Source organism: Leopardus geoffroyi, chromosome B4 (assembly GCF_018350155.1).
Source record: "Leopardus geoffroyi isolate Oge1 chromosome B4, O.geoffroyi_Oge1_pat1.0, whole genome shotgun sequence".
In the NCBI taxonomy this organism is placed as follows: domain Eukaryota; kingdom Metazoa; phylum Chordata; class Mammalia; order Carnivora; family Felidae; genus Leopardus; species Leopardus geoffroyi.
Genome location: NC_059341.1, coordinates 39,716,577 through 39,739,473, shown reverse-complemented (window position 1 = coordinate 39,739,473; position 22,897 = coordinate 39,716,577). Strand labels below are relative to the sequence as shown.

Here is a 22,897-nt window from a genome sequence, read left to right as displayed (position 1 = left end):
CTTCATGGTTCACCCCTTGACTTCTTTTGCTCTTGACTTAAACATTACCTTCTAGGTCAAGCTTTCCCTGTCTCCCCTATTTTAAGCTAATCTCCACCCCTGCACCCCACTGTATTCCATAGCTCCTTTCTTGATTATCTTCTATTACCTTCACACTCACCTAGTAAACAATATATTTGAGTAATTTATTGTATCCATTGCCTGTGTCCCCACACCAGAACCTAAACTTCATGAGGACATAGATTCTTGTTTTTATTCATTGACCTGGCACAGATATACTCAAGGAACACTTGTTGAATGAAAGATCAAATGGTGGACACAGCTTGGGAGAAAGACCTTCACAAGAAATGTTAGAGTTATAGAGCTTCTCTAGTAAGAAGAGAAGCCTAGGAGGGTAAAGGATGTATACGTGTGTGTGTGTGTGTGTGTGTGTGTGTGTGCATGTGTGTGTTGCAGGGAGGTTTGACAATATTTTCATTTGTAATAAACAATATGTGGTTCTTGATGATTTATGTATAAGTGTTTTAACTTTATGTATTAACTAGAGTCAACACCTCATTCACTCATTCACCAGACATTTTATGAGTGATAATTCTGTGTCAGGTGCCCTGTTAGACATTACATGGGCACATGGCTAAAAATATGGTCCCTGTTGTAGAGATTTCCACAGTTATGGTAACAAAGGCCCGCATTCAGAACATATCTGGGAGGGCCCAGGCATTATAGCAAACTGTAACTCCAGCCACACTTAATTAGGAAAGTAAATTCAGAGGGAAAAATCAGTGTCATGTGTTTTGTTCCCCAAGAGAAAAACATACTTGGAAGAGTGACAGCCAGGTGGTATCTCCCCCTCTAGAGCACCTAGAAGGAAGCTGGAGAGAGAGGTATGTGGGCAGGAAGGAGGGACCTTCCAGAAGTAATTTTTCTCTCCTTCCCCTGAGGACAGGCCATGACAAGAAGAGCAATGAGGGTCTCACACACTAGAAAGAAGTAGAAAGAAGTCTTTCCTGCTCCTAGGGGATCCCATGCACAGCATCATCTGGGTCCTAGGAAAGTCATGAGAAATATAACGCTGACCTTGACATTTGCCCATCAGCATGTATATATAAAAGGCAAACAACTCCTAGCCCATGGGTTGCCTTCTTGGAGAACGTCCCCAGTCCATGGTAGGGTTGATGCAGAGGGTATTCAAGCACCTTTTCTGATCACCTGTGTGTGGCACCTGGAAAGCTGCCCAGCTATTCTGGCATCCTGGTTACCTGTTTGCTTTTGTCATGACTACCTGACTTGTCTCCTTAACTTAGCTATTGATTTTTTCACACAGCAAAACACATAGCCCCTGAAACTTTGTCATATATTTATTTGTTAGTCTTCATGGTCACCCTTTCCCTGGGTGGGTCTGTAGCACAGCCATGCACTTTCTGGGATCCCTTGACCCTGACCTCCCCATACATGGTCTTTTTTGACCCTCCCACCACCTTTCACCTTCCCCCCACAGCCTCACCCCAACATCCTGGGCCCCATCTTTAATGCTGGCAGGTCTGGTCTCAGCTTTTTCTAATCTGGTCACTGCTTGTGGGAGGCCACTGGAGAGATGTCAGGCTGCATGATCCAAGGAGGGGTCTCGTCTTCCTGAGAAGTTGGGTGTCCAGGCCCTCTCTGTCCAGCCGCTACCAGAAATGTATGTGTAGGTCTCCTTGTTTGGACAACTGTGCCAGCCTTTTCCCTGCCAGGGAGAACCAGAACAAAAGGAAGTGCAGTTAGGGATATGAGGGTGATCTGCATGAGGAATGGCACCAGGAAACCTGGGAACAAGCTCCAGCATTTCCTTGGCTCCTCTGACATGTGCATCATGGTCCCTCAGCTGGCCTCTCTTTCTGGGCTCTCTGGTTCACTCAAACCATACCTCCCACCCCACGAGGGTTCCTGCAACCCATCAGCCACTGCTGAGCACACTCAACCTGAATCTACTCCTGCAAAAGTTGTCTTTAGATGCTCAGTCACTAATTCTCTACCTTTAATGGCTCAAAAGTCCTCCAGGAAATCAAGTCCAAGCAATGTGCTCACCCCCTAAGGCCCTGTAAAGTGAAGCCTCATACAATCTACTCAGCTGGGCTCCCTTCTCTCTAATGCCCTGCACCATCCATCTTGGTCCCAGGGGCTCATCTCAGACCCTCAGCATATATAACCAGACACATCATTCCCTCTGTGAAAGAGGTCTGTCCCTGGCCTGGCTACTCCCTTGCGCCACCCATGGGGTTCTCTTGTTCCCCACCCGCACCGCCGACATTCCTCAGCCCTACCTTCCCTGTAGGCCCAGCCCAGACCCACTCACTACCTTCATGAGCCTCTCTGGCCATCCCAAGATAATTGATCTCTTTCTTCCCTGATTTCCTGCTGCCTTTATGGGCTGTCCTACACTGTATCCCATGTAATGTTTTCTATTGGAAAGTATGTGATAGCTGGGGCACATAGTCCTATGTTCAAGGTCAGCCTCTACCATGCCCTGGGCAAAGAAAACTAGACTCCATGCTTACCCTCCTGATGCCGTGTGTATGTGTCTATGACCACAAGACACTTCAAGAGCAGGCCAGATTTGGCTAAACACAAATAAACCAACAATTTATTGCAACTTCTGTCTCTGCAAGGATGGCCATGAAGAGGTGTGTTCCAAGCCTCTTAGGGCTACCACAGGGACCAGATGTTAGCGAAACCACTTTGGAAAAGGTAAGCCTTAACTAAAATGCCAGTAAATATTATTGGGCCTGTGTAGTAGCCTCCTCCTACTTGATATTTGTAATTTTAATTATTTGGGAACAAACCCAGAGGTTCATAACATGGAGTTACTGTAATTTTAGTAAAGCACAAATGTGACCCAAAAGCATACTGCAAGCCTGGTGTTCTGGGCACAGCAACTCACCTCATGGCTAAGTGTCACCAACCACTGGCGTTGGCCTCACAAGACCTGCACCCACATGCTTTCCAGTGGGGGCGTCTATATGATAACCTCTGACAAGGGGTTGAAAACCTTTGTTCTTTGTGATGTTCCAGTGGTCACCAAGGGAAAGATAACACTTTAGCAAATGGTAAAAATATGGGTTTTTGAGAGAGAGAGAGAGAGAGAGAGAGAGAGACAAAGGACTAACAGGGGAGGGGCAGAGAGGGAGAGAGGCACAGAATGTGAAGTAAGATCCAGGATCTGAGCTGTCAGCACAGAGGCCGACACGGGGCTCTAACCCACAAACCATGATATCATGACCTAAGCTGAAGTTGAACACTTAACCCAGTGAGCCTACCCAGGCGCCCCAGAAAACTTCTTTTTTTAAAGTTTATTTATTTTTAAGTAATCTCCTACACTCAATGTGGGGCTTAAACTCATGACTCCGAGATCAAGAGTCACATGTTCCACCAGCTGAGCCAGCCAAGTGCCCCAAGAACAGAAAATTTTTGCTCTTCTCACACACTCATGATTGGGAAGAAGCCTATACAAGCACTTCTGCTTTAAAATTTGGTGTTGTATCAACTTCCAAATGCCAAGGATATGTGTTAGGCTCACCTCTCCTGATATGAATGTAAATTATACACTGTGCCTTTATCCCAAGGCTGCCCTTCACCTATAGCTCTTCACTTGTTCTCGGGGAATTCACAATTTTCACATTAGCCCAAAGAATGCATATTGAGAAATCATCTGACCTAGAGTTAAAAATGGCAGATCAAAAACATGGGATTTTTTTGTTGTTGTTCGAAACCTACTAAAATAATTGTGAGGGAAATTTTTACTTTTTTTAAATTTTTATTATCTTTTTAATGTTTATTTTTACTTATTTTGAGAGAGACAGAGAGCAGGGGAGGGTCAGAGAGAGAAGGAGAATACCCCAAGCAGGCTCCATGGTGTCAGTGTAGAGCCTGACGCAGGGCTTGAGCTCAAGAGAACCATGAGATCATGACCTGAGCTGAAATCAAGTCAGATGCTTAACCAGCTGAGCCACCCAGGTGCTCATGTTATGATAGGAAAAGATAGAAATCAGTAGGAGGAGAGGGAAAGATTAGGACCTGAGGTCCCTGGCTGGGAAAAAACACATAATGTCTGACCCACAGCAAACCCCCTCAGGTTCCTCTTAAAAATGTAACAGACATCACCCGCTCCCCATCAGGTTTCCCTCAGGAATTTGACAAAAGACCTAACTAAAAATAAGTAGTAGACCACAAAACATATGACCCATAAGGAATGATATGGCCATAGACCACCCCTCATATGATGGACTTGAGCCAATCAGGAAATGGACAGCCCAACACCTAGAGCTATCCAGCCAATAAGGGTAGGACCTGAGAAGGAACAATGGGGGAGGGAGGGGAGGGCTGACCAGAACCTTATAAAACGAGGACTCTTGTTTATAGCTGTGGGCATTCACTTTCAAATATCCCCTCCTGCTAAGAATGCTTTCATACTATTCTTGCTTTCTGACCTTAGACTCTAATAAAATTTGCCTGCTGCTCATTTTGTGTGCACCTCTTCATTCTTGGAAGTAAGATAACGAATCCTGGGTATTGAGGTAAAAAAAAAAAAATCCTGCAACACTGTGAGGGGAATTTTTAAACAGGGCGGTAAAGTTACAAAGACAAGTAAGTCAGGATAGGGGATCAAATATATGTAAGAGCTAATCTGTAGATGACAGGAAGCCAGTGGAGGAATAGCACTGGGCTTAGGAGAGGGGCAAATTTGAAACCTGAGTGCCTGCAGATGAGGGTCAGTGAGATGTGCAGGTTTGCTCCCAGGGAACCCATGGAGGCTCGGGACCTGGTGGCACCCTACACCTCAGAAACAGCGTCAAGGGGGAGAGCTAAACATTGGCTGCAGTTAAACATACCCTTCCAGGTCTCTTCCCCAGTCCCACAGAGCCACTTACCCACCTGCTACCCCATCAAAGAGAAGTTTGAGGAGAAACTAAACCTGAAAGGCCTGGGTTCAAGGTCATTTGTACCAAGTAAGGCAGAAAGCACATACTGAAAGTAGGGGGGGTTACATGTGACATGAGTGTCTACATGTGAAGTGTGAACGGTTTGCCACCTCCTCTGCTTTGCTGCCAGATATTCAGGGCAACAACTGGAGAATTTCTTCCTATTTCTGTGTATAGACATGGATACCAAGAAATCCTCAAAAAGATGGCGTAGTCCCAGCTACATCATTACCCTGGCATGAACTCACCACTTAACGAGCCCCACAGACACTGAGCCTCCGAAGCCCCTTCACACCTCATTTTTTAAAATACACAGATATCATTAAATCACAAACATCCGAGGAAAGTCTTGAACAGGCCAAAACAGACAAATTCAGAGGAAACAGAACATGCCAGAAAAAAAAAAAAAACCTTCAAAAATATTGGAAATCCTCAGATAAATACTTTATCCATGAAGCAAGAATAGTCGGCTATAAAGAAGAAAGCATCCAACAAGAAAATAATTCCAGGAAATGTGAAGTATAATAGCTGTTTAAAAAAATTAACTTAATTTAAAGACCTAACTGGCTTTGTTAACTGATTCATGAATCAGGTATCATCTCATCTAACAAGTAAAGGGAAGCTCTGAGTAGTATAAAATGGAAGGCTTTTTTAAAGTTTATTTATTTATTTTGAGAGACAGGGACAGAGAGAGAGAGAGAGAGAATGGGGAGGGGCAAAGAGAGAGGGAGAGGCTCTGCACTGTGGGCACGGAGCCCCACGCAGGGCTCAAACTCATAAACCATGACATCAGGACCTGAACTCAAGAGTTGCAGGCTTAAGGACTGAGCCACCCGGGTGCCCCCAAAATGGCAGATTTTTATAGGAAAGGGTGGGCAAGAAAGTTATTAAGGAAGAAAGAAAGAAAGAAAGAAAAGGAAAAGAAAGGAAAGAAAAGAAAAGAAAAGAAAAGAAAAGAAAAGAAAAGAAGAAAGGAAAGGAAAGGAAAGGAAAGGAAAGGAAAGAAAAAGATTGTTTTCAAAAGAAAAGAAAAGGATTGCTTCAGGCAATGTCCCTTTCCCCTAGGGGCCCTTATCATGAAGATTACCTTATCTTCCTTTGAAGATAGGAGAGCCCAGCTGACAGATTGATTGCCTGGTTGGTGCGGACCAGAAAATTCCAGATTAATTGGCTTAAAATTCCACTCTTGGAGAGGTTGTCCCAAGGGCAAGTGACTCCATCTCTAGTCTGATTTTCTTTTTAATATAGCCAAAATAAAACTGAAATAGGTCTAGAAGATAAATTAAAGGAAATCTCCCAAAAAGTATAAAGAAAAAGAGTAAAGTAAATGTGATACTGTCGTTCATAAGAAATACAAATTTTGGTCTTTATTGATGGTTCCTGGATCACAGCTGGTAAATCCCATGTAATTTCCTAAATGATTAGAATAATAGGGGCATCTATTGTTATAATATTTGGTTTTGCCCTCAGTTTCTGAAATAGCTTCAGAACCACAAAGTTCAAATGGGTATCCTTTAGAAGCCCCTTTGAACCACACTTGAGTTTACATGACTGCAGCAACTTTTGAAGAGTCCCTAAGGATGGGGGCTGGTTGCCAGGGGAACCAACCAGAATTAGAGGGTTAGAACTTTCCATCCCACCTCCCCCTCCCTTTATGCCACCCACAGACCTCCTGGGAGAAGGGAGGGCTGGAGGTTAAATGGATCACCAATGGCCAATGTTATACTCCATCACTGCTTATGTACTGAAGCCCCCAGAAAACCCCAAAAGGACACAGTTCAGAGAACCTCCAGCTTGGTGAACACGTAGAGGTGTTAGAAGAAAGGCGCCTGCAGAGAGGACATGGAGGTCCTTTCCCCAATCTTGCCCTATGTATCTCTTCCATCTGACTGTCCTGAGTTATATCCTTTTACAATAAGTTGATAATCTAGTAAGTAAATGGTTTTCCTGAGTTCTGTGAGCTGCTCTAACAAATTAATTGAGCCAGAAAGGGGGATACTCTCTAATTTATAGCCAGTCTTTAGAAGCACAAGTATCACCCTGGACTTTCTACTGATGTCTAAAATGGGGAAGAGGGCAGTCCTGTGGGACTGAACTTTAACCTGTGGAATCTGATACTGTCTCCAAGTAGAGAGTGCCAGAATTGAGTTGAATTACAGGACATCCAGATGGTGACCATAGAATCTGAGAACTGCTTGGATTGGGAAACCCTACACACACATTTTGTGGCCAGTAGTGTTGTGAGTGTAGTATAAAATTAAAGGAAACACATAGGAGTGGTTGTCCTTAGAGTAAAGAAATTTAAGAACCAGTCAGGAGATCCAAAGTCAGTTAATAGGAGTTCTGGAAAAAGAGAACAGACAAAACCAGAATGGAAGAAAATCATCAAAGACATAGTTTGAAAATGTTCAAAAATTGAAAAACAGGCATTTCCAGGCCAAGAAAGTCCACTGAAAATCCATGAAAATGGATAAAAATATACCTACATCAAGGCACGGCACATGAAATTTAGGAACTGGGACAGCATCAGATTCTACCAAATCTAGAAGCTAGAAGACAATGGAGATGATTTGCAGCCTAAAATACTCTACCTATGCAATCAGGAGACTACCATAGCAGAGGCATGAAGTGAATCCCTGGGTGAAAATGACGGGGCGTCATGGGACAGAAGGTATGCAACAGACCTACACCAGACAGGAGCAGGAGGGTGGAAAGGCCCCAGGCTGTCCAGACGAAGGTGAAAGCCTGGTGTCTCTGCAGATAAATAGGAGGATATCTACATAGCTGGTGGGAAGTTTGCTGAGCCCCACTCTCCTTTAAAAATAAATGTTTATTTATTTTTGAGACAGAGAGAGACAGAGCACAAATGGGGGAGGGGCAGAGAGAGGAGGAGACAGAATCTGAAGCAAGCTCCAGGCTCCGAGGTGTCAGCACAGAGCCCAACGCGGGGCTCGAACTCATGGACCGTGAGATCATGACCTGAGCCGACTGAGCCACCCAGGTGCCCCTACCCACTCTCCCACTCTCCTTTTAGACATCAGATTGTGACAGGTGTATAGAAAATTAAGCAACAAAAAAGATATTTAGTAGCTCCGTAGGAAAACAAAAAGCACAAGAATGGAGATGTAGTTACATTGCAGCACACTACTTGGCTCAAGGAGAAATAATATTACAGTCATAATAAAGTAAAGGAGCATATTGAGCAAATAAACATTATGCCACTTATCCCACAGAGGGTTGAGAAGTTGTGTGTCTACCTTGTGCAGAGTAATGGAGATCGTGTAAGAAAGAAAAATCCTTATCATCCGTAAAAGCAAGTCAAATTTTCCAAGACTTAAAAAATAAGGGGAGAGTGGCCTGGATGGCTCAGCCAGCTGAGCCTCCTACTCTTGATTTTGGCTCAGGTCATGACCCCAGGGTCATGGGATCAAGCCCCATGTCAGGCTCTGCACTGGGTATGAAGCCTGCCCAAGATTTTCTCTCTCTCTCTCTGCCCCTCTCCCTGTGTGCTCTCTCTCTCTCTCTCTCTCTCTCTCAATCTCTCTCTCTCAAATTAAAAAAAAAATGGTTGTGGAGGGGAATGTAAGTGCATTATTGAGAAATACAGTCTAGAAATGCAAATCTAAAATAAAGACCTAAAGAGTTGAAAGAGATTTGCTTCTGTGAAATACAGGATAGGGATGCGGAGGAGTGGGGGCAAAGACTGCTATTTTGGTTATAAGCCTTTTGAAATAACGTATCTTTTTAAACCTAGACTCATATTTTAACTTAAAGAAAAATAAATAATACATGAAAATTTCCTTAACCTGAAAGACATGAGTCTTCAGATTGAAAAGACCAAGTTCTAAGGTTGTTATATGTAGCAACAAACAAACAAAAACAACAAAAAAGGACACTCAGTTAAATTTGAATTTCAGATAAACAGCGAGTAATCTTTTACAAAAAGTATGTGCCCAAATATTCCAAAAAGTACTTACTTTATCTGAAATTCAAATGTAATGGGGGTCTTCTATTTTACTAAGTAGCCTGAGGCCCGATACATTCATACCAAGGTACACAGCGTATCACTAAAAAACACTGGGGATAAAGAGAACATGTTAACAACTTCCAGAGGGAAAAAATGTCACATGCAAATAAATCAGAAAAGCATTGACGTCTCACAGCAGGATTGGAAATTTGTAAACAGTGGAGCAACACCTTCAAAATTCCAAAGAAAAACAATGTCCATCCTGGAATTTTATATCCATACAATCATTAACCAAGTCTAAGAACTGAATGAAGGCATTTTCAGGCATGCAAATTTTCACATACCCCTGATTTGTTCACTAATGTATCCGTGTCTAGAACAGTGATGGGCACATAGCAGGAGCTTTACAAATATTTGTTAAATGAAAAAAAGAATTCAAGATATAGCCATGTAAGTATTTATTGAGAAAAATAAATGTAAATATGTGAAACAAACTTTTAAAATTCTTGAATGTGGTTGCCTCTCAGGACTCGGATTCATGGTAAATAGAGAGGCAGGGCTTGCTGGTTTTCCTCAGAAGCCTTATAGCATCATTTGGCTTTTTAAAGCATGTACATGTATTACTTTAATAAAAATTAAAAGGGTTTTTAAGTATGTTCACTGCTTTTACGTCCTACACACATTCCCAAATCATATTTCGTATTGATACCAAAAGGAAGCGACTATGGGATTCCCTACCCTTTTGTATTATTAATCTTAGAAGCCATCCTCTTCCTCTCATCCACTTCTTTCTCTCTAACCAATGCCTCTAATCCATCCACATGTCCCAAAGCTCTTACCTCCCTCATGGGTCTCCAATGCATTCACCTTCCACCTCCATCTTCCACCTGGACATTGCAGAAGTTTAGCAATGGGCCCCTCCATCCATCCAGTCCATCCAGCCTATTACACTGTGGCCAGGCTGATATTTTCAAGTACAAATCTGATCACATCGCTCCATCACCACATGCTTTAAACATTCCACAGTGTCCCATTGCTCCTTGGCTAAAGATAAAGCTCTTAACCCTCCACCTTACTTGCTTACCCTTTCCCTTGCCACCTCAGTCTCTCATGCTGATCATCTTTTTTCCACAGGACCTTTGCACATGCTGTTAACACTGCCCGGTATGCTGTTTCTAGAACTTTTGCCTATTTAATCTTCTGCTCATCATTCAAATACCAGCGACAATGTCATTAAGTCAAATTCCTCTATTTTAAGCTCTTATTGCACAGCTACCTGGATAGCTGTACTTGGTAACATTTGTTACAATTGGAGTTTTATATTTAGGCATATTGGATTAGTACCTTCATCCACTGCACCATCAACACACACACACACACACACACACACACACACACACACAGGCACAGGCACACGCACACTCACAGGCTCTCCACTAAAGGTAGAAATCCTCTGTTTCACTTATCACTATACATTGCTTAGTACATAGTAGAAACTTAATACCAATGTATTGAATCTGTTGAAACACCACCTTTTACTACTGCAACAATCAGTATGTATCACTGGGGTTTGAATAACATTTATTCATCAGTCTCATCTCTGTCCTAAAATTCTAGAACTTGGAGACTGCATGCTATTTATTTATTTGTTTGTTTGTTTGTTTGTTAGTTAGTTTTTGGAAGGCCTGCTACTCACTCCTCTCTATTTTTCCAATTTCCATCTTCACACATAATTTTTCAAAATGTGTATGTACATAACATATGCAAAGATTTTGTTTTATGGGGTTTCTATCCTGGAGAGCTTACATATCAGAAAAGCCTTTACACCTTGCCTTTTAGAGATTATCATCCAGGATACATTTCTAGAACTTCACATATGATCTTTAAATGTGTTATCTTCCCTCACAATTCAATACAGATTCAAAAGGCTGAATTCTAGTAAACATCTGATTAAAGCTAAAGATTCAGCACTTTAGGTAACCCTGATGATTTTTATCTTGTCTCAGCTCAATGAAGTTTAACACCTATGCTTTGTGCTGTAGCCAAATCATTACACATTCTTTACTGCGCAAGAAAGATGGGGACATTGGCTAGCTGACGGAGCCATCATGAGAATGACCGTTTGTCAGCTAGTGCACAAACTTCTAAATCTAGCATAAGACAGGGCATGGGGGGTGTCTAAACTTAAACAATGTTGAACACCACTTGTTTACAGTTCCTGTGCAAATAGAGACTATCTGATAATCCAATACTAATTTAACACTTTGCTGAGTAAAACAAGTTTAAATTAATCCTCTCTCAGGGCATCTGGGTGGCTCAGTCAGTTAAGGGTCTGACTTCAGCTCATGTCATGATCTCGTACTTTGTGGGTTCAAGCCCCATGTCGGGCTCTGTGCTGACAGCTCAGAATCTGGAGCCTACTTCAGATTCTGTGTCTCTCTCTCTGTTTCTCTGCTCCTTCCCCACTCATGTTCTGTCTCTCAAAAATAAATAAACGTTAAAAAATTAATAAAAAATAATCTTTTTTCTTTTGTCTCATTTAGAATTGTATGAGAAACCAAATATTCTTTAAAGTTCCTTGTAGAGAGTAGGACTATCAGGCTGCCTTCCTTTAAAATAACTTCCCTTCAGACACAAGCTAATATAGTCATGGAGAGTCCTAAATTTCTTATGTCTGAAATTTAATATAATTGAACAATACCAAACTCAAGAATTCCCCATGCAGAGGTGCCTGGGTGGCTCAGTTGTTTAAGCATCCGACTTCAGTTCAGGTCATGATCTCACAGTTTGTGGGTTCGAGCCCCATGTTGGGCTCTGTGCTGATAGTGAAGAGTCTGCTTCAAATTCTGTGTCTCCCTCTCTCTCTCTCTTTGCCCCTCCCCAACTTGTGTGCACACAGTTGCGCACGCACATTCTCTCTCCTTCTCTCTCTCAAAAATAAATAAACATTAAAAAAAAAAGAATTCCCCATGCAGGTGTTTTTTTTTTTTAAAAATCCCCTCCTTTGCCCCCAAAATCAGTCTCTGGAAATGGTAGCTACTAAGGGTCACTCTCCAAATGGACTGACTTCCCCAAAGCTTGGCCATGTCACATCAGCAGGGGAAGGCTGGGACCAGAATCTGGACAATCTTGCTGCTTGCTGGGCCCAGTGTGAACCGCTGACTATCTCAACCTTTTCTCTACATTTGCTGTTTACAGAGTTAGACTCAACAGCTCTTCCCCAAGCACTCTGTCACTTCTCTGAGTGATGTGGAGTTTGGCATTTCTTGAAACCTTGAGCTTGCTAAAATTTTTTTGCTCCTCTGGGGTGTATCACCAAAGCCCTGTATATTCCCAGAAAGGTAGAGAAGAGGCATGCAACAAGTTTAGGGCTGTATTTTATGCTTCAGACAACCACAGTGAAACTGTCAAGACACTCGTGGTTTTAGTGTTCACCAGTACCTTTAAGAGAACGTGTGTACCTTATAATTGCCAAAAAAATACTGATTCAACAAGATACCATTTAATACCCATCAAATCGACAGCCCAGCTAGAACATTCACAGTTGGTTGAGTGCCGTAAACACTCTCATACAGATCTAATGATTTCTTCAGTTTCTCTCTTAATTTCTATAACCACCCCTTATCATTTTTCAAGATGGAAATAATTTTTTCTTATCCTAAAAAAATATGCTCTCTTTCACCTTGCTCCAGCAAGAAGGGCCCACAGAAAACTATAAAAGAGATGCTTAAAATCACACACAACCCTTCTACATAGAAAAAAAAAACAAAAAAACATTGTTCTCGGAGTGCGACAGTCTTAGCCCAGTTACTTATTCGGTGGCCTCATCTAATAAATGAAAACAATAACTCAAGTTGCCTCACACTGTGAGGATTTAAGATAATATTCGTATAAGGCACATTCACTCGTAGCTGGTAGCTATGACCGTTGCTTTATTAATATACTTCCAGTATATAGAGAGAGAGATAGATGGTAGATAGTTAGCTGATAGCTGATAGATAGATAGATAGATAGAGATATGGTGGTATGGTGCATATTTTATGTTTCCACAAAATGGCTTTTGTGTGCCCCCAAAAAACATTATGTAGAAGATACACTGCTTTGATAAATAAATATTCAATTTATCAAGGCTACAAATATTTTAATAGAGTTCTTCCTTAATCCTTTGAGTTCATATGACAAATTTTGCTCTTTGGTTCATAAGCAGAGGTTGCTTATTTTGTTTGTCAAAAGTCTGAATTGCTCGAGAGTCTTTGAAAGCAGTAATAAGAGGAGGACACCTTGAAGGATATGTGTTATGGACTGAATATCTGTGTCCTCCCAGCACCCATATGCTAAAGCCCTAATGCCTGGTGTAGCTAGCTGTATGTGGAGACAGAGCCTCCCAAGGAAGTAATTAATGTAAATTTAAATGAGGTCATAGGGGTGGGACCCAGGTCCTGTAGGATTGGTGTCCTAGAAAGAGGAATAGACTCTGACTCCCCCGCCCCCCCTCTCTTTGTGAACAGAGGGTCGGTCATATGAGAGCACAGTGTGAAGGCAGTAGTTTGCAAACCAGGAGAGAGATCTCACCATAAAACAAACTTGCTGGCACTTGATCATGGACTTCTACTCTCCAGAAGTGTAAGAAAATGCATTTCTGTTGTTTAAGCCACCCAGCATGTGATATGTCATTACAGCAGCCCTAGCAGCTAATTCAATATGGGAAGCAGAGATTCCTGCGTTACATGGGGGGGGGGGGGGGGGGGGGGGGGTCAGAGGTCAACAATAAGAAAAGAGCAATGATTCACATCCTACTAGATGGTTGTATCCTGGGAGGTGGCCAGACCTTGAAGGGAATGACTGCTAAGCACATCAAGGTGTCCAGACCTGTGGCACAGGGTTCCCTGCCTGCTCATGGAGCTGCAGAGCCCCTGCTGGATTTGTGAACAGAGATTTATACCCAGTTTTAGAGTTGTCAGATTGAGCAAGTAAAAATATAGGATCAAAAGTTAAATTTGAATTTCAGATGATTTTTCAATATTTGGGACATTCTTCTTTTCTTTTTCCTCTTTGATTTTTTTCTTTTTAAGCTAAAAAAGAAATAAGCAAACCAAAACCAAAACCAAAAACAAACACCAGCTTACCCATTTGGGACATTCTTATATAAAAAATTATCCACTGTTTCTCTAGAATTCAAATTAATTGAATACCCTGTGTTTTATCTGGCAACCTTACCCAGCACAGGCATGATCTTCTGGCTGGCATTTTAATAATTCATATGGAGACGCCTGGGTGACTTAGTTGGTTAAGCTTCCGACTTCGGCTCAGTTCATGATCTCACAGTTTGTGGGTTCGAGCCCCACATTGGGCTCTACATTGACATCTCAGAGCCTGCTTGGGATTCTTTGTCTCCCTCTCTCTCTGCCTCTCCCCTGCTTGTGCTCTGTATCAAAATTATTACAAAAATAAATAAACATTAAAAAAATTCAGGGGCACCTGGATGACCTAGTTGGTTAAGCGTCCGACACTTAGTTTCAGCTCAGGTCATGATCTCACAGTTCATGAGTTCAGGCCCCACGTTGGGCTCTGCACTGACAGTGCGGAGCCTGCTTAGGATTTTCTCTCTCTCTCTGCCCCTCCCCTACTCATCCTGTCTCTGTCTTTCTCAAATCATTAGATAAATATACATGTACAAGTAAGGATATTTCACCAGTGTATTGCTTATAATCATAAAAAATGGAATTAATGTAAGAGCGGTTGAATAGTCCTGGTACTTTTGTTCAAATATATGCAGTTTTAAAGTTGTCATTTTTAAAATCTATATTTATTAGTATGAAAAGATGTCCACAATGTATTGTTAAATTTAAAAGGGTAATAGGGGCTCCTCGGTGGCTCAGTCTGTTAAGCATGCGACTTCGGCTCAGGTCATGATCTCGCCTTGGGCTCTGTGTTGACAGCCTGGAGGCTGCTTCGGATTCTGTGTCTCCCTCTCTCTCTCTGCCCCCCCCCCTCTGCTGGCTCTCTCTCTTTCTCTCTCTCTCTCTCTCTCAAAAATAAATAAACATTAAAAAAATTAAAAGGGAATAAAGTAATTTTAAGTTTGATTTTATTTTTTACTAATTTTAACAAGACACCATCCCTCACACACATAGGTAAAAACATCTGGAATAATTATACCAGAATATTGACAGGAGTTATCTCTGGATTGTGGGATTACTGGTGATTTTTACTTTGCTCTACATCCCTTTATGCATGTATTATCTTAATAATCAGAATAAAACAATAATTCTATTACAATTTTGAAAAAAGTATTTGTAACCTTTCACACCCAGCACAGCCCAACACAGGGCCTGAACTCACGACCCTAAGATCAAGACCCTGAGCTGATATGGAGAGTCAGATGCCTAACCGACTGAATTACTCAGGTACCCCATGTACTCGTAACTTTTTAAAAAGAAGTATGCAGGGGTGTCTGGGTGGCTCAGTTGGTTAAGCATCTGACTTCAGAACAGTGTCAGGATCTCACGGTTCCTGAGTTTGAGCCTCAGGTCAGGCTCTGTGCTGACAGCTCAGAGCCTGGAGCTGCTTCAGGTTCTGTGTCTCCCTCTCTCTCTGCCCCCTCCCCCCTCATGCTCTCTCTCTCTCTCTCTCTCTCTCTCTCGCTCTCTCTCTCAAAACTAAATAAACATTAAAAATTTTTTTAAAAGGGAAAAATAAGTAAAAGAGAAGTATGCAAAAGCATTGATAACTCCATAATCTGACAATTTGAAGCAAGGAATTTATGTGTGGATTCAGGAATTCCTTACCTAAAGTCATGGACACATTCCTTATCATATTTCAGTGTCAATTTACCTCAATTATGACATCTTTATCATGTAATAGAGCCACAGAAACACTTGGATGTGGTAGACATTTGCTATTTTGGTTCCTTTTGTTTGGGGTGGGGGGAGTGATTTTTTTTTCACTACCCAGCATCCATTTTATCCCTTCTTCTTGTTACAGAGTACCACTTTTCCTTCAGACAAACAATCTCCAGACCTCATGCTCAGTCCACATGCTTTGGGTAACTCCAACCATGGCTCCAAGGGTGTGCATATGACCCAAATAAGTCCAATCAGAGCATGCCAGTCCCCTGACCTAATAATTCACCCCAATAAGATAAGGAGGTAGAATTCCGATCAGTGAAAATCAGATCATGGATTTTGTCAGGCTGAAAGAAATACTCTTTCTACTAGACTGAAACCCAGGAGGATATGTGCCTGGAGTTACTAGCCATCTTACTGCCATCCGAAACCAAACATGGACAGAAAAATTAGAGTGAGAGAGATGAACAAAAATTTACCTCCTGGATCATATGGAAACTAAAACTCAATATTATTATTTTTTAAAACAAAATCCTTCAGAAGAATTTTATCATTTTCAAGTAACATAGTATGGACCCTAGAATTATTGTGAATTTTCCCAGCAAAGGCACTGGCTAATTCGACTGATATGAGAATGAAATTAATTGAATGTACTGGCACTAGTTATAAACACTGCTTACAGGTCTGAGTAGAATTTCATTGGTATAAATACCCTAAGGAGAAGAGTTGCCAGGCATCCTGTATATACAGGATATGTCCCGTATTTAATGATTTTTGTCCTGCTTCCTCTATTGGCTTTTCTCCCCCTAAATGCCCTATGTTCAGCATTTTTCAATAAATTAAGCTGTTGGGGGTTTTATCAAATTTATCTAGGCATGGGCATTTTTATTTGCTAAATTTGGTGGCCTTACTGAGGAGTCGTTTAACTCCTACACCTTTCCATGTTTCACCCTGCTTTACAGTAGTTTTGCCAACTGAAGCCCAATTCTAGCTGACGTTATAAGAGTTAATAAAATTTTCTTTTTCGATTAAGAAGATTTGAGCCAGATTTCCAGTCTCTTATAACCAAAAAAATGCTAACTGAACCCAATTAATTGTAGAACTACCAACACCTAAGCTCTATGGCCTAATTATAGTAATAGCTACATTTTACATTCATCACTAAGTGTGTTCAGGACATTTTAATTTTTTTTTTATGTTTGCTTATTTATTTATTTATTTATTTATTTATTTATTTATTTATTTTGAGAGAGAGAGAGGCAGAGAAAGAGGGAGACACAAATCCAGAGCAGGCTCCAGGCTCTGAGCTGTTAACACAGAGCCCGACGCGGGGCTCAAATTCACAAACAGTGAGATCATGACCTGAGCCGAAGTTGTATGCTTAACCCACTGAGCCACCCCAGCACCCCAGGACATTTTCAATATGGTATCTCGAGGTGCCTGAGTGGCTCAGTCGGTTAGGCATCCGACTTTGGCTCAGGTCATGATCTCACAGCTCATGAGTTCAAGCCCTGCATCGGGCTCTGTGCTGACAGCTCGGAGCCTGGAGCCTGCTTCAGATTCTGTGTCTCCCTCTCTCTGCCCCTCCCCCGCTCAAGCTCTGTCTCTCTCTCAAAAATAAATAAATATTTCAAAAATTTTAAAAATAAAATAAAATAAATATGGTATCTCATGAATAAACCCACCCATCCTTTGAGATAGACATTATTTTCTCTATTTCAGAGATGAAGAAACTCAGCTTCCATGAGGTTAAATAATTCACCCCAAATTGCACAGTTAGGCTCATGGAACCAGTATACCAAGACACCAAGCCCATGTTCTGCCACTGCACCATACTACCTTCCAATCTAGACTTAGAATTCTCAATTCTGATTTCACACCACAGAGAGAATTCTTCCAGTGGGCTTAGGTTCACTACTGGTTGAAGTAAATAACCACTGGAAAGCTTAACTTCCCACTCTGATTTGAAGCCAAGCATATAAAAAGTGCCGGAACAGAGCCTCAGTTTATAGCGCATGCAGAAAGCCCTCACTACAGTCTTCTCTAATTTCCAAGCAAGGCTTATGATCTGAAAGCAAGTTTTTGGCTCACTTGAGTACTGTCAAGTTAATCAAGGTCAGTTCCATTATTGAAATTAACCAAACAACTGCAAATTTTCCACTGTTTATGGACACTGCCTAAAACCATGTAGGCTGGACATGCTCTACGTATAAAGGCAGACCTGAGACAGAGGAATCACTAGATATCTAACAAATCACTTCAGTTTTCTACAAATACATAAAAATAAATAAAAAGGCTCCTGCATATTTACCTGTGACATGACATTTTATGTGCAATTCATCCTGTTTTTGTTACTTTCATAGTAGCTCTGTGAAATATACCTCTCAAGAAACTGAGGTACAGCAGAGAGGTGATGTCCTCTGTGCAAAGTCAGGCAGCAGGTCAACAGCAAACAGATAAGACCCCAAACAAACACATGAACAAAAATAGCAAGTATCTACTATATCCAGGTGTCTCTGTGGCTCTTTTTGCAAGAGAAAGATGTCAGAGCTTAGATAAATTGACACTAAAATATGATGAGGAACATGTCCATGGCTTCAAGTAAGGAATTCCTGAAGCCACGCACGGAGTCCTTGATTCAGACTTTAAGATTATAGAATTATCAATGTTTTTGACAAATAGGTTGATCTAGAAACAAACCAAAACTCTTTTCCTGGTGGCCTCTGTCCCTCCAGGCTTCCATAGGAGCCCCTGCTCCCACTTTTGCTGCCCAGGAAAGCAGTAGCATTGTGCCATTCATGCAGGCAGGCTGCCAATGAATAATGTAGGTGCCCTCCTTGGAGGGCAGACAGTGAGGGCAGCATCCTGGACCTCTGATGGCTTTTCAAGTGCAGCCCAAATGAATGTGATAATGAAGGTCCAAGTGACTCTGAAAAGTGAGGAACGCCTGTTTGTCAAACATCTCCCCTTGACTATTTCCTGGCAGCCCTAAGTATTTTACGATGGAAGCTCCAGGAACAAAAGAGATGCTGTTCCTTACCACCGCCTCCCAGCAGGCTGAGGGGGAGCTTCTCAGGCTCCTGGAGAGGGTCAAGGGGAGACCAGCATGGCCCGAAGAGATGGAATTTGTGACATTGTCCCCTGAGGTCAGAGAGATGATGACAACCATGCCCATTCCACTTCTGCTCCTTGCTTTCCCAATGTGTGTGTGCATTTTCCACTAGTGAGAAACCCTCAGAGGACAATTTTCTGGAGCCTGGTGCAGCAAAATGCCAAATACAAAGGCTCTTTTCAAATCCACCTCTGAATTGCAGAACCCAGACTCAGCCCGTCCATCCACGAGCTCCTGGCACATGCTCAGTACGTGACTATAATTGCTTCTACCTGGATTCCTATAGGAGCCTTCCACTGTAGCACATAGAAGGCTGTGCCTTGAAAGAGGTTTGCCCCCTCACACTCACCCCACCCACAGACAGAGGATTTAAAAACAGCAATGAGGGGGCGCCTGGGTGGCGCAGTCGGTTAAGCGTCCGACTTCAGCCAGGTCACGATCTCGCGGTCCGTGGGTTCGAGCCCCGCGTCGGGCTCTGGGCTGATGGCTCAGAGCCTGGAGCCTGTTTCCGATTCTGTGTCTCCCTCTCTCTCTGCCCCTCCCCCGTTCATGCTCTGTCTCTCTCTGTCCCAAAAATAAATAAACGTTGAAAAAAAAAATTTAAAAAAAAATAAATAAATAAATAAAAACAGCAATGAAACTGGCCAAAAAGTCCTACTGCTTTTTATTTTGTATCTGTCAAGCTGTCCTGCCTAGAGTGGACCTGGGTCACCACCCCTAGTCTCTTTCCCACTACTGCCCCACTTCAGCCAAAGAGATCCCTCCAAAATGGGACCTGAGCCTGTCGTACCTCTGTTTTAAAACTCTTACGTTCTCCCCTTCATTGCCTTTAGAATGAATCCAATTTCTAGCAGCATCATGGCTCTTCACAGTCAGTCTGAGTCTGACCTATTTTCAAGCTTTGCCTGTGCACTCTTATGCCATGTGTCCCAAGCTCGCAGTTCCTTGAACACATCATCCCTTTCTCAGGGTCTGTGCCTCTGTTCACATCATTCCTTCTATTGAGAATGTTCTCTTTGATCCTGAAAACTCCGACTCCTCTTACAAGGCTGGCTGACATGTCCACTTCCTGGACACCTTTCCCAGGAAGAATTCGTTACCCTTCCTCCCTTATCCAGAGCACCTGCTACATGAATCTACTGTAGCAATTTTGTAGTTTTCCCCACATGGCCTCCAATGAAGGCTAAATTCCTAATCCCAATGGTAGAGCCCAACCATTTGTTGCTGTAGAGCCCAACACAGTTGCTGTGCCTTAAATTAGTCCTCATAAGCAGCCCACCTTACAGTTCCTGACTCCTTGGGTCAGAGCTCATGTGACCTTCCTGAAACCAGCTGGGAAAGTGGGCTACAGCCACCTTGGAGTCTTGCTCTCTCCCACTGTCCTGCAAGCCACTCCCAAGACAGCTGGCCACGGATTCTGGTTCCAAGGTAGGTAGGAATAAAGACCCCCCGCCCCAACATCATTTGTCTGCAATCTCAGCTGGGTTTCAATTTGGCAGTTTAGTTGCAGGTAACTGGGTGCTACCTTGGATAATAATAAAATTGTACCTTTATTCCTGCATTTGTCTTTGCACTTCAGCCCCCCAGTCGGAACACAGTAGTGATCAGTGAAGGACAGCAGGGCAAGATCTGGGCCCTCACGTAAGCCTGAATGCCTACCCCCTAGTGTCTGCCACTCACCAACACTGTATTATAGTAGGTTGCTTACTCGTGTCTGCTATCTCTTATAATCAGCTCCCTAAGAACATTAATGTTCTGCTCACCTTTGATTCTCTAGGGCCTGACACGAGCAAGCTTAATATAAAGGTTTATTAGAAAATAACGAACAGGGTGGAGAGGGGCGGGGGGAGCCTGGGTGGCTCAGTCGGTTAAGCATCTGACTTCGGCTCAGGTCATGATCTCATAGTTTGTGGGTCTGAGCCCTGCATTGGGCTCTGTGCTGACAGCTCAGAGCCTGGAGCCTGCTTAGGATTCTATGTCTCTCTCTCTCTCTCTCTCTGCCCCTCCCCCACTCACACTCTGTGTCTCTCAAAAATAAATAAACACTGGAAAAAAATTAAAAAAAAAAAAGAAAAGAATGAATGGGTACACGATATTGTGTAAGGTGATTCCTCCACTCCCTACTGATTCTTGGCCCAGCTGCCACCCCCCACCCCTACTTCTTTTCTCTCAACTCCAGTTTTGTTCAGGTTTCTAGAAACCAACCACCTCAAAGAAGTTGAGGCCCTCCCCAGCGCTATGTTGAACAGTAATTCTACCCGCTTCTGATGAAATTGGATATGATGGGCTTGTGTCCTAAGTGTGGCTTAAGAGAGGTTGGTGGGAGACACCTGAGGAAGGTTTCCTCATTCTTAGAAAGGTTTGTCTTTTCCTTCCCTTGGATGTTGCGGTGTGAGGGCACAGTGCTGTCATTTGTGAAAATGAGAGGGAAGCCAAGCAAGTCTCAGAGAAAAGAATCCCCTGAGCCCCAACACAGCTATGGCAGGCTGACTTCAAAAATGGTTCAAACTCTCCATGTTGCCCTTTACAATATGACTTCAAAGTTCTTCCACCAAAAGGCAGAATCTTTTGGTAATTGCCCATTACTTGAGTTGTACTGGCCTAGTGAATCAGGTTAGCCAGTATCAGGCAGCAGAAGTGACTGTACTCATTTTCACTCTGCCTCAAGTGGCATTGACATTTCTTGTGGGGAATAAGTCTAAGAATTCCCTGAGCTTGCATCAATGGGTTAACAAGGCTTAGGGTGGGAAGCAGCCACAGGGCAAAAACACCCCCAGCATAGAACAAAGGGTAGAGCAGAAAGCCACTTCCACAGGACAAAAGCGTCTGAGAACAGGTAGAAGTGGAAAGCCCCCACAGCAGGGAGAAAATGTCCAGAGCTAATTAGCAAGAAAAATGGCTTATTAACCCTGACGTAGTGTGCTCTATCTATCTTAGCCCCTAGAAAAGTTAAGATAAACAGACACGATGCCTAATGCCTGCAGTAAACAGCCATCTGCTTGGCACTGGGGCTTTGATTTGTATTGACCCTAACCCCTAATACACACACCTTCAAAACCCCCTTTCTCTCACACACATGAGTTAATGATCACTGTTTTATTGTCTCTTTCTGCATATCCATCATGAATGTAAACCTTCTGATCCTAAAAACTACAGAGCAAGGACCCTTACTCAGGGCTCTTTTCTCCTCCAGACATTAGCTTCTCTCATATTCAATTCTGCAGCTGCTCTCCTGCTGGACAAGACAGAACTCTAGGCTCAAAATCTGCAACAACATCTGCTTGCTTTTGGGCCCCTGAATCCACTATAAGAAAGAGCCAAGGCCACCTTCCAGAGGGATGAGGAAGCCACTGGCAGAAGCTAAAGGTCCCTGGCCAATAGCCAGCCGACCCCCAGAGGCAGTACCACCTGATCAACCCAGAGCTGGCCACTGAGGCATAAGGAAGCATCTGTCAGGCAAGACCAGAAGAGTTGCCAGGCTGAGCCCAGCCTAAACTGCTAACCTGCTGAACTGGGAGCTAAGAAATAATTGTTGTTGTTTCAAACCCCTAAGTTTTGAAGTGGTTAGTTACATAGAAATAATGAACTGACTTACCAATCTTGGAGCTGTCCCTCCTCAAGACTCCAAGTTATAAAAAATAGTAAATGATCTTTTGGTATCGTGTTCTTTTTTTTTTTTTTTTTTTTTTTTTTTTTTTTTTTTTTTTTTTATCCTATGGTTAGGGGCTCCTGGGTGGCTAAACCAGTTAAACATCCAAATGTTCATGTCGGCTCGGGTCACCATCTCATGGTTTGTGAGTTCAAGCCCTGTGTTGGGCTCTGTGCTGACAGTGCAGTGCCTACTTGAGATTATCTCTCTCCCTCTCTTTTTGCTCCTCACCTGTTTTCATGCTTTCTCTCTCTCTCAAAATAAATAAATAAACTTAAAAAAAATCCTATGGTTAGATGCAGCCAATAGCTTCCTGATAGCTTCCTCCTTCTCAGGAGTGAAAAGATGAGAGAGGGCTTCTGCCTT

The 22,897-nt window shown here is 42.6% G+C and overlaps 1 protein-coding gene across 6 annotated transcripts in view; it reads right to left on the bottom strand.

Moving 5' to 3' along the window:
- Nucleotides 1-1,344: 1,344 nt before the first annotated feature.
- KCNA6 (potassium voltage-gated channel subfamily A member 6) overlaps nt 1,345-22,897 on the bottom strand; it is a 46,248-nt gene continuing 24,695 nt past the window's right edge. For 3 of the 6 annotated variants that reach the window (XM_045462694.1, XM_045462692.1, XM_045462698.1), the window contains one exon: nt 1,345-1,726. The gene's annotated coding sequence lies outside the window, so the exon portion shown is untranslated. Of the gene's footprint in view, nt 1,727-3,556; nt 3,694-6,045; nt 6,093-22,897 lie in introns of all 6 variants that reach the window. The other 3 variants (XM_045462697.1, XM_045462695.1, XM_045462696.1) reach the window with 3 other exon arrangements.